The sequence below is a fragment of the Vombatus ursinus genome, unplaced genomic scaffold (genome assembly GCF_900497805.2).
Source record: "Vombatus ursinus unplaced genomic scaffold, bare-nosed wombat genome assembly UNPS02014932.1, whole genome shotgun sequence".
Taxonomy (NCBI): Eukaryota; Metazoa; Chordata; class Mammalia; order Diprotodontia; family Vombatidae; genus Vombatus; species Vombatus ursinus.
Window position 1 is genome coordinate 3,667,273 of NW_020954710.1, and position 12,869 is coordinate 3,680,141.

Below are 12,869 nucleotides of genomic sequence, written 5' to 3' on the forward strand. Positions count from 1 at the left end.
AGAAAGAAAGAAAGAAAGAAAGAAAGAAAGAAAGAAAGAAAGAAAGAAGGAAGGAAGGAAGGAAAAGAGAAAGGGAAGGAATGAAGAAAGAAAGAAAAAGAGAAAGAGAAGGAAGAAAAAAAGAGAAGGAAAGAAGGAAGGAAAAGTATTGTGTTCAGCTGATAAGGAAAGATAGTACCATTGTGTTAACTGGAAACCTTCTATAATCCCTCTTTAAATCCATGCCCCTAAATTCAAAGTGTTTGTGTCATAGTGTAAGGGTGGGGCTCCATCGATCATCTGATCCCACTTAAAAGTAATGATCTGTTGGATAAGAATACTCATTTATTGAATTAGTCAATCAGAACTGAATGTGAACAGAGCCTTTACACTTCCTGTGAATCTGTCAAAACCACAGGATGCAAGACTGGGTCACTCCTTGAGGAATGTGCATAAAGAGGAACCACTATCTCAGAGCCAGATAAATTACAGAGTATGAAGGCAGAGAGGAACGAGGAGGGCTATACAAAAGTGGACCAGAAAGAATTGGGAGGTCAAGGACAACTGAAAAAAGGAGAAAGAGAAGAGAAATATCAAAAAAGACCCAGATGAATATCACTAGTTTTACCCAGCTACTTATTGAGGAAAGTTCCAAGAAAATGGTCAGCTCTTTCCCCAACTTACCATCCATGTGTCTGCCTATCCATAAACATTATGATATCGTTGGCTGCTTCATTACTCAAACATTTCTGGGAACCTGAATTTTGTGTCAACCACAAAGAGGTCAGGATTTAACTAAAGATAGATATAAACGTAAATTAAGAGAGAAAGGCAAACTTCTTCCTAAATGTTAGGAGATTTCCTGAGTTGAGACTTGGAGTAATCATGCTTATACTCCTAACTTTTTGTCTAAAATAAGATCCCTGAAGCCAATAAAAGGAAACCACATAGATCTTAAGAGCCATTGTATGTCCCTAGGCTTAACATGATCTAATTATTATAATAAGGTATTGCACTGGGATTCTTAAATGCATAGAGTTTAAAGAAACATTTATGTTGAACTTTATGCTGCATAGCATCTCTGCCTTGCATGACTCAAAGTTGTTTTTTTTCTTCATTCCAAATAATTGATTTCATCATGTTCTCAAAGGGTTTGATAGAGGCCCAGAAGAAACTTTAAGCCAGGGATTCTTTGCCAGGGGTCCATGAACTAATTTTTAAATTTTCAGAAATTTTTTTGGTAATTTTGTATTTCAATATAATTGGTTTCCTTTGTAATCTTCTGTATTTATTTTATGCATTTAAAAACAGTATTCTTAGAAGAGGTCCATAGGCTTCACCAGAGACTGCCAGAGGGGTTCAGGACAAAAAAAAAATGTTAAGAGCCTGCCTTAAACTATAGTTTAGGGGGTGGAATCACTGTCTTTTGAAAATCATTTTTTAAAAAATAAAGCATTGCTGAAATTACAGTGTAAATTAGGAGGGAAACAAGACTGGATTTTTAATTGGTTTGCAATCGTCTACTTTAATTTTCATAGACCTATCAAAGTGAGCTGGCATTACAAAATTGAAAATTGTCCCCAAAGTCAGTTGCCTGGATCAGACAGTGTTTAGTGATGAACAAATGCATCCAAAACACATAAGAGGGTCACAGCCATTGTCTTCAAGGGCTGTCACCTGGAAGTAGAATTAGAGTCATTCTGCTTATCCTCAGAGGGAAGTTCTGGGAGCAGCAGGTAAAAGGTGAAAAGAGACAATTCAAGATTGATTTTGGGGAAAATTTCCTAACCCTGAGGGCCCTGCTGAGCCAGCCATTTCACTTCCCTTCCTCCTTCCATTCCAGCCTCCTACAAATCTAGCTGAGCTGCCCCTACCCACCCCCGCCTTTTCTTAGCTATCTATTACCCTGGAATGATTCCAATGGAAGGCCAAACTCCTAAAGATGATGGGTGATAACCTACCTGAACTCATTTCTCAGTGATTAACTTACTTCCACCCCACCATATCCTCCTTATCCCAGTGATTTTGAACCCACAGCTACCCACCCCTTCCACAGTGCTTTCTGAAATACCTGCACCCTATGTAACAAACCTCCTTTCATCTTAAATCTTTTTCTTTCTTTCTTGACATCTTTTGACACTCACTGAGAAGTGATTTCTTCCCGATCCCATGACTTCCCTTGCCAACATTTCCAGTACTGGTTGTACTTTTGCTCATAACCCACAACTCCCCGGATGATGGCGGAGGAAGGGAGGGAGTTGGAATACTCCTGGTTCCTGATTGTTACCTCCAGCCTCTCCCTATACCACTGCCATTCAGTAACTTCTCCTTGCCAAAGCCAATGCTCTTTTGTCAATCCTCCTCCCTCCTGCCCTCTTTGCAGGCTTTGACGGTGTCAATCATCCCTCTTCTCCTTGATACTCTCTTCTCTCTAGGTTTCATGACATTGCATTCTCATGGTTCTCTTCCTACCTATATGACCACCCCCCCCCCCTTATTATCCTTTACTGAATCTTCATCCAGGTCATGGCTACTACCCATGGCTGCCACCAGTTCTGTCCTGGGCCCTCTTCTCCTCCCCCCCTATGCAACTGCACTTGGTGATCTCAGCAGCTCTGTGGATGCAGTAATAATAATAGCTAATATTTCTGTAGTTACATTCCGCTAAACTCTCTGCAATCTAGTTTCAATTGAAATTGCTCTCTCCAAAGTTGCTAGTGATCTTTTGTCAAAGCTAATGTCCTTTTTGCAATCCTCATTCTTCTTGACTGCAGGCTTCAACACTGTTGATCGCTCTCTCTTCCTGGATGGATGCTCTCTCCTCTCTAGGTCTTTGTGACCCTGTTGTCCCCTGGTGCTCCTCCTACCTGTCTGGCTCTTCAGTCTCTTTTGCTCAATCTTCTTCCGGGTCATGTTCTCTAACTGTAGACATCCCCCAAGTTTCTGTCCCAGGCCTGCTTCTCATCTCCCTCTGTTCTGCCACACCGGGTGATTTCATCAGTTCCCATGGCTTCAGTTATCATTTTTATGAAGACGATTCTCTGATATCCAGCCCTAACCTTTCTCCTGACCTCCAGTCCCACATCACAAACTGCTGCCTTTTGGACATTTCAAAATGATGTCCCCTGGATATCTCAAACTCAGCATATCCCAACCTTGCCCTTTCTTCTCAAGCCCTGCCCTTTTCTGCAGCTTCTCCTTTACTGTGGAGGGTAACCCAAGCTCCCAGACTTAGTGTCATTATCAACTCCTCACTTCCAGTTATCCACCCCAAATCCAGTCTGGTGCCAAGTCTTTTCCTTCTGATCTTCAGAACATTTCTAGTTGCCATCCCCTTCTCTCCTCTGACACAGCCACCACCCTAGTACAAGCCCTCTCCACTTTGATCATTTCAATGGCCCACTGGGGTGGTCTGCCCGCCTGCCTCAGGTCTTTCCTCCTCCATCTTCCTGAAGGTCTGACTCTGTCACCTTCCTACTCAATAAACTCCAGAATCAAATAAAAAATCCTCTGTTGGGCAGTTATGGCCCTTCACGATCTGGCTCCTTACTCACTTCCAGTCTTGTCACAATCCATCGACACAGGCCTACCTAGCACTGCTTCTCCATACTCTCTGTCTTGCCACCGGTCATTCGCCAGGCCTGGAATGTTCTCCTTCCTCACCTCCACCACTTGCTTGCTCTGAGACTCAGCTCAAATCTAACATTTTGCAAGAGGCCTTTTCAGTTTCCTTCTCCCCTCAGCATGTCCTCCTGGCCCCATGCTTTCCCACTAAGATTACTCCCTATTCATAAGGTCTGCATCTTACATTGTATGCAGCTGTTTTCGAGTCATCTCCCTCCTTAGAATGTGAGCTCCTTGAGGGCAGAGACTGATGTTTGCATTTCAGTATTTAGCTTGGTTCCTGACACACAGTAACTACTTTAAAAATGCTTCTCAATAGACTGACTTCCTCCTTGTTACCTCCTCAGGCCAGTCCCTTCCCCCTTCCATTTCTTTCTTTTCCTAAAACCATCGTCAGAACAGAACAAAACCACTCTAAGACCACTCCACTGCCTCTATTATTAACATTCTGTAACCTTTGAAGACATTAGGGTTCTAAGAGGAAGTTTCTTTTCCCCTGTTAGCATATATTATCATATGTTGATTAATGTAAATAACTGATCCCACAGTGTTTCCAGCTAATCAAATGAATTTACCTTTCTAAGTTTCTCTTGGCTCCTGAATTTGTATTTCTTTTTTCATTAAAATTGTTTTCAATCAACAAAAATCCACCTCTCTTGCTCCCCCTTCTCTCCTTCCTCACCCCTAAAGAGAAAGAAGAGAAAAACCCCTGTCACCTGAAACATGCATAGTCAAGTAAAACAAATTTCCCCCATTAGCCTATAAAAATACATATGCATACATGTATACATACAAGATATCTATGCAATATTAATGTAATATATGGTATATGAGATACAGACATATACATGCATGTCTATATAAATCTGCACTCAGAGTCCATCACCTGTCTATTGGGAGTAAGTAGCATGTTTCATCCATCATTGGTTCTCTGGAATCATGTTTGGTCATCGTATTGATGGAAGTCTTTCAAAGTTTGTCTTTATGATGTCATTATTTTATAAATTGTTTGTCTGGTTTTGTTCCCTTCACTCTGAATCAATTCATATAAGTCTTCCCAGGTTTGTCAAAAACCATCCTCTTCTTCATTTCTTACAGCACAATAACATTCTATCATACTCATATTCCATAACTTGTTCAGCCATCCCCCAACTGATGGGCATCCCTTCAGTTTCCAATTCTCTGTCACCAGAAAAAAAAATTGCTAATGTGTGTGTGTGTGTGTGTGTGTGTGTGTGTATTCTTGTACAGATGGGTTCTTTTCCTCTCTCTTTAATCTCTACGATATAGACCTATTAGCAGTATTGCTGTGTCAGAGATTATACACAGTTTAATCATTTTGGGGGCATAGTTCCAAATTACTTTTCAGAGTTGCTAGACCAGTCCACAGTTTCACCACAGTTCCACCAATATTAATGTACATGTTTTCCCACAGCCCCTCCCACATTTTCCCTTTTTGTCAACTTTACCAGTTTTCTGAGTATGAGGTACAACCCCAGACTTGTTTTGATTTGCAATTTTCTGATTATTAGTGAGTTCAAGCATTTTTTTCATATGGCTCTTGAGAACCTAGATTTCTTCCTCTTCAAAGTACCTATTCATATCCTTTGCTTCAAGTAAGTGTCGTAGCCTATTGAAACCTCTTAGCAGTCTGCCTCTACTCTGTGATGTGTTTTACTGGCCCTTACTGTTATGTCATCATTTGATAAGGATATCCTCTATGCCTTTATCCAAGTTACTGGTTTTTTTTTTAAATAATGTTTAAAATTGTCTTTAAATGTAATTGAGAAAATAAAATATTATTTTAAAAAAACTTCTGCATGAGGAGATGTATAGGGGGGTATCCCTTCAGTCTACATTTTACTTTAATATTCTTTTTTGTGATTAACATAGTAAACAGACTAAGAATTTTCATGTCTCACCTATGTGACTGATTCTAAGAATGATTGCACATGACTTCCCCTCCTACGCTCTATATTTTATCCAAACTGGCCCCTGCTGTTCCTCATACACAAGATTCCAGTTCCTGCCACTGGCCCTTTTGACAAGGAGTTATCCATGCCAGAAATGTCCTCCTTCCTTACTGCCTTTTGGAAATCCTTAGCTTTCTTCAAGACTCAGTTCATGTATCGGCTCTTGTATGAGGCCTTTCTTGATTCCCATCTCACTCTCATGAGTGCTTGCACCACCACCAAAATTCCTATGCATTTATTTTGCATGTATTTTGTATTTGTTTACTTGCGTGTATGTTGTTTCTCCCAAGTAGACGGTAGGTTCCCTGAGGTCTGGAACTCTCTGACTTTTGTTTTCTATCACGAGTGCCTAGCACACAAAAGGTATTTAATAAATGCTTACTGAAATTAAATTGAATTGTCTTCTCCTTTTTGAAAATTGAGACAACATGTGCCCTTCTCTGGTCTTGCAGCAGCTCTCCCACAACCTTTCATAGATCATTCTAGTGCCTCAGCGATAAAGCTATGTGCCATGTCCTTCAGTACCCTGGGACATAGTTCATGTGAGCCAGCTGATGTGAAGTCATCAAGGGAACTAGGTATAATCTTATCATATACCAGTTTATCTTTGGTTTCAGCTCACTGTGAGACATTTCTGTCCTGTCCTTTCTAGTTCATGGTAATTCTATTGGATAGAAAAATAGGGAATAAACAATAGACCTATGATTTCACTGGGAACTCTCATATGAGAAAAGGTCAATGCAGACTTAGAGTCTTAGAGAGCTGTCTAGAGCAGAGGTGTCTAACTGGTGGCCGAGCAGACCACAAAACCCTCGAGTGCCCAGACCAGATGAAAATGCAACTGAGAAATGTCTGACAATCTAAATAATAATAAAGTACAAGATAGATAGTGTTATTTTGTGGTTTTCTACATCATCATGCAGCCAACAGAGATCTGTTTCTATTTGAGTTTATCCCACTGATCTGGAACACTAAGAGGTTAAGTGATCCGCCCAGGATCACACAGCCAGGATATCACACAGGCAGGACTAGAACCCAGGACTTCCTGCCTTTGAGACTAATTCTGTAGCCACTGTATCCCTTTGCCTCCCTCACTGGAAGAGGATGTAGAGATAGAATGAGAGCTGACTACTTCTGCCGTCTTTCTGTCATCAGTTACTATTGTCCTGTCCACTCCAAACATCAGATTTGTCCCTTTTCTAATCTTCCTCTTTATCCCAGTGAAGCTTTAACAACAACAGCATACTAAAACTTCTTTTTGTTGTTATTATTTCTCATGAGCCTTAGGTTATCCTGACTCACTGTGATGCCTGAAACAGCTCTCACTGTACCATGGCATACTTTTCCACTTATCCTCTGTTCCATGCCTTCGTTTCCATCTTCTTTCTATACACACCTTTTTAAAATCTAAGTTGGTGTGTAGTCCATTGTTCATCCACATCGGTCTCTGAAACATCGGTCTTCCCCTTTCTTTTGTCTTCTCACTGGAATTCACTCTTTTTGCCTTCAGAATTTCATTCCTGAGAGTTTCCCATTCCTCCTTTGCTGACTTCTCTTGTTGAATTTTAGGTCTTTGGAAACATACATTTCTTTGAATGCTTCCCAATTTTCTGCCCAAATCTAAGGTGCATGTCAAACTGTCCCTGAGATTTTCTCCTCTATCACATAATCAAGATAATCTGTAGTATATTCTGATGATAATATTCCCTCTCTTTCTTCCATCCACTGATCTTCACTCAAAACTCTCTACCATGCTTCCATGTTTCCTCACATTAATGTACCTTTTTAATCTGCAATGCAACTTTGTCCCTCCTTCTATTTATTCTGATCCTTTTGAATAAGATATATTCTTCCAGATCTATATTCCAGTCAGGGCTCTCAAGTTGAAGCATTTTTCATTCAGTTTGCAATATTTCAGTCAAGGGGCAGCTAGGTGTCCCAGGGGATACAGCATCGGCCCTGGAGTCAGGAAGACCTGAGTTCAAATCCAACCTCAGACACATAACACTCACTAGCCTTGTGACTCTGGGCGAGTCACTTAACCCCAATTGCCCTCACCAAAAACAAAAAACAAAAAAGCAATATTTCAGGCAAATGTAGTCTTTTTTCCCACTTAATAGTATTTTATTTTTCCAATTACATGTAAATATAGTTTTCAAAATTCATTTTTTATAAGATTTTGAGTTTCAAATTTTTTCTCCCTCCCTCCCTTCCCTCCCCCCTCCCCAAGACAGCAAGCAATCTGATATAGGTTAAACATGTGCAATCATGTTAAACGTGTTTCCACATGAATCATGTTGTGAAAGAAGATTCAGCACAAAAGGAGGAAACCACAAAAAAGAAAAAAACAAAAACAAAAAAAACAAAAAAAATGTGAAAATGGTATGCTTTAATCTGCATTCAAACTCCATAGTTCTTTGTCTGGATATGGACAGCATTTTCCATCATGAGTCTTTTGGAATTGCCTTAGATCCTTGTATTGCTGAGAAGAGCTAAGTCTATCATAGTTGATCATTGCACATTGTGGCTGTCACTGTGTACAATGTTCTCCTGGTTCTGCTCACTTCGCTCACCATCAGTTCATGTAAGTCTTTCCAGGTTTTTCTGAAATCTGCCTGCTCATCATTTCTTACAGCATTACATTCATATACCACAACTCGTTCAGCCATTCCCCAATTGATGGGCCTCCCCTCAATTTCCAATTCTGAGACACATGTAGTCGTACCGACCCTCAGAGTACCTCTAGCATATACTCCATCCTCAACCAAATCGCATCATTCCATAGTTTAAACCACGGTCTAGAAATACCAATCCCATTCTTAGGCACTGTCTTGTTCACTTCCTAAATATATCTTTCTTGTCAGAAGCTCTTAGCTTCTCCCAGTAGCAGAAATAAAAAATAACACCTCCTTGGAGCTGTGAACTTATATAACCATTCTGGAGAGCAATTTGGAACTAGGCCAAAAGAGCTGTCAGACTGGGCATATCATTTGATCCTGTAATACCACTGCTAGGTTTATACCCCAAAGACATAAAAAGGGGGGGAAGGACCTACTTGTACAAAAATGTTGAAGCAGCTCTTTTTGTGGTAGCTAAGAATTGGATATCAAAGGAATGTCCATCATTTTGGGAATGACCAAATAAGCCATGGTATGTGATTGTGATGGATAGAATATTATTGTGCTGTAAGAAATGACAAGCAGGATGACTTCAGAAAAACCTGGAAAGATTTACATGAACTGATACAAACAGAAGTGAGCAGAACCAGAAGAACACTGTACACAGTAACAGCAATATTGGACAATGAAGAACTGTGAATGACTTAGCTATTCTTAGCAATAAATAATCCAAGACAATCCCAAAGGACTGATGATGAAGCATACTATCCATCTCCAGAGAAAGAAATTGTATTGTTTGAATGCAGACTCAAACATGCATTTTTCACTTTCATTCTTTCATTCTTTTTCTTTTATTTGAGTCTTCTTGTACAAAATGATTAATATGGAAATATTTTCCATTATTGCACACGTATAACTTATATCTGATTGCTTATTATCTCAAGGAGGGGGGAGAGCTGGGAGGGAGGGAGGGAAGAATAGAATTTGAAACTAGAAACTTTTTTAAATGTTTAAAAATTATTTTGACATGTAATTGGGGAGAAAACAAAATATTATATATATAAAAAAAAATCACCTCTTATCCAAGGCCTTTAGTTTCTTGCCCAAGATTTCAGAATCTTTGGTAATGTTTTCTAGATTTCTTCTGAAAGTATCATTTGTGCCCATGTGACTTGTGGGAAGAGGGTAGAAGTCATCATATCTGACAAGATTCAGGATGCTCTCCATCACATCCTGTATACAAACTCTAGAAAAACAGCACGGATGTCACTATTGTTGAAATCTGTATGACAAATCCAGCTCCCATTGCTGGATGGGTTATAGTGCTTGTACTATTGTTAACCACCAGGTTGTATCTTTTATTATGAAATCTTAAATTCATTAGTGCTTAACTGATAGTATGTGAGTAGGACAGAATTTGAGAGTTGGCAGGGACTGAAAGGGACCTCAACAACTTTCTGGGTCAGAGATTCTCAACCTGAAGTCCATGGCCTTATTTTGTTTTTTAATATTTTGATAACTATTTATTTCAATATAATTGCTTTCATTTGTAATCCTACATCTTTTATTTAATGCCCTTAAAAACATTCTTCTGAGAAGGGGTCTACAGGCTTCACCAGACTGAACACCCAAAGGATCTATTAAGCAAAAAAGGATTAAGAACATATACACAAAAGGAATCATTGTATCATTCCTTAGAGGATAAGTTGCTTCTCCCTTCAAGGGTCCACTACCCTCTCCTATGGCTAGAGACTCACTGAAATCAGCGTTTTCAGTCTAAACTGCATCACAGATAGCCACCCAATCAGCAGAGTATTTGCCAAAGGCCACCATGTTTTTATTTGCTGGGTTTCTACATTAGTACTGCTGTCCTTTGGAGGGGATGATGACACCATCCACCTACCACCAAATGTAGGACATCGGCCTTGAGCTGTTCTTGCAGTCTCTAGGATGAGGCTATCCTAAATAGGGCTGACCAGTGTTTGACCAGATCATCCAACATTTTATCACAAAAGCTGATTGTTTCTAAGCGGTGTGTCATCCTATAGCTGGGACCTTTTGGCTTTGCTTTGGTGACCTACTTTTAAATCAATATATCCATCCACATTCTCATATCCAGCCCCTACTGTTGCTCAGCTCAAACTGGGAATATATTTTCAAGGTGTTGGGCAACCCACCTACGACATTCCAGGGACTGTGCTAAGCCTTGGAAAGGTGAAAACAGTGCCTGTTCTCAAGGGGTTCACAGTCTAATGGGGGAGACAGCATACAAAAAACTAATTTCAAACAAGATATATACAGGATAAATTGAGGATTGACACTAAGATTGAAAGGGACTAGGGGCAGCTAGATGGCACAGTGCATAAAACGCTGACCTTGGACTCAAGAGAACCTGAGTTCAAATCTGGCCTCAAACACTAGTTGTGTGACCCTGGGCAAGTCACTTAATCCCAGTTGCTTCAAAAAAAGAAAAGATTAAGGAGGACTAGGAGTGGGATCTTGCAAAATAGTCAGGCATTACCTGAAACTTGAAGGAAACCAGGAAAGTGAGGAGGCAGAGAATTCAAAGTATGGAGGACAACCAGAGGAAACCATTGGAGTCCTGAGACAGAACAGCAAAGAAGCCAGTGTCACCGGATCACAGGGTACATGGAGGGAAAGGAGTAAAGTGTAAAAAGACTGGAAAGGTAGGAAGAAGCCAGCTTATAAAGAACTTTAAAAACAAACAGAGTATTTTATATTTGATCCTGGAAATTGTAGGGAGCTGCTGGACTTGATTGAACAGGAAGGTAATATGGTCAGACCTATGCTTTAGGAAGATCAGTTTGACAATTAAGTGGTTGATGGAGTAGAGTGGAAAGAGACTTGAGGCAGGAGAGACCAAGCACCAGTCTATTGTAATAGCCCAGGAGTGAAGTGAAGAGGGCCTACACCACAGTCACCACAATGAAAGAGGTGAGAAGGGGGCACATTATACAAGAGGTGTTGTTAAGGAGGATGTGACAACTGATTGGATATGGGCAATGGGAGAGAGGGAGGGCAATATAACTAATGTGAAAATATGATTAACATGACTGTTCATGTATGACCTCTATCAGATTGCTTGCTGTCTTGGGGGGGGGGAGGAGGGAAAGAGGGAAGAGAGGGGGAAAAATTTGGAACTCAAATTCTTCTCAAAAATGAATGTTGAAAACTATCTTTATGTGCAATTGGAAAAAAAACAAAATACTATTTATATCTGAGAGAGAGAGAAAGGAGTCTAAGGTGACATCTGAGTTGTGGGCCTGGGTGACTGAGAAGATGTTAAGGCGCCCTTAACAGGAATTAGAGAGTGGCCAGGGTTTAGAAGGAAACATAATGAGTTCAGTTTTGGACATGCTGAGTTTAGGATGTCTATGAGACATCCAGTTTGAGGTGTCTAATAGGCAGTTGTCTAATAGTAAGACAAGTTCAGGAAAGAGACTAGGGCTGGATAAGTAGATCTGAGAGTTATCTGCATAAAGATGATAATTGAAATCATGAGAACTGATGAGTTCACCAAGTAAATTAGTATAGAAGGTGAAGAGAAGAGGACCCTAGACAGAACCTAGGGGATCCCATGCTTAGCAGGTATGGCCTGAATGAAGGCCCAGCAAAGCGGGCAGAGATGGATTTGTCAGACAGGTAGAAGAATCGGGAGAGAGTAGTGTCACAAAAACTTAGAGAGAAAAGAGTAATGGGAGAAAGGAGCGATTGACAGTATCACAGGCTGCGGAGAGGTCCAAAAGGATGAGAATTGGAAGAAAAAAAAAAAAAAAGGTCATTAGATTTGACAATTAAGAGTTCATGAGTGACTTAGGAGAGAGCAATTGAATGTTGAGGTCAGAAGCCAGACTGCAAAGAGCTAAGAAGAGGGTAAGAGGAAAGGAAATGAAAGCAGTCACTGTAAAAAGCCTTCTCAGGGAGGAGAGAAAGGAAGGAGAGATATAGGACAATAGCTATCAGGAGTGGAAGGACCAAGTGAGGTTTTTTTAAGGATGGGGGAGAGATGGGCAGGTTTGTAGGCAGTAGGGAAGCAGCTGGTGGATAGGGAGTGATTTATAAGTTAGAGAGTAGGGATGATAGAGCAGATGATCTGCTAGAGAAGATGGGTTTGGAATGTGGTCACTTGTGCAGGGAAAGGGCCTTGGCAAGAAGGATCATTATGAGATTCCAGGTGAAGGAGAAGGTGGAGGAGAGGAGGAAAAGGGAAGCCCTCAGCAAATGGCCTTTGCTTTTTCAGGGAAATGTGATGCAGAATTCTCAGTCAAGAGGGTGGAAAGAGGGGGAGCCATGGGAGACTTGAGGAGGAATGAAAGGTTTGGAAGAGCTGCTATGAAGAGTGGGTTAATAAATCAATTAGGGAAGCATAAAAGAACTCCCTGCCCCTAATGAGAGCCCAGCTGAGATCAGATAACATAAACATGTAGTGGGCCCAATCTGCAGAATTGGGTGATTTTCTCTAACTTTGTTCAGCAGCATATGAGTAGGAGCAGACATAAGACAGTGAGAGTAACCCAAGACTAGGATTTGATAGGGCAAGACTTTTGATAGGATAAGGGGACAGGGGGTTTCAGAAAAGAGGACAGTGTCGATTTGGACTTTGTCCACCAAAGGATCAAGATGAGGAGTAGAAGAGAATGAAGTCACTCATTAT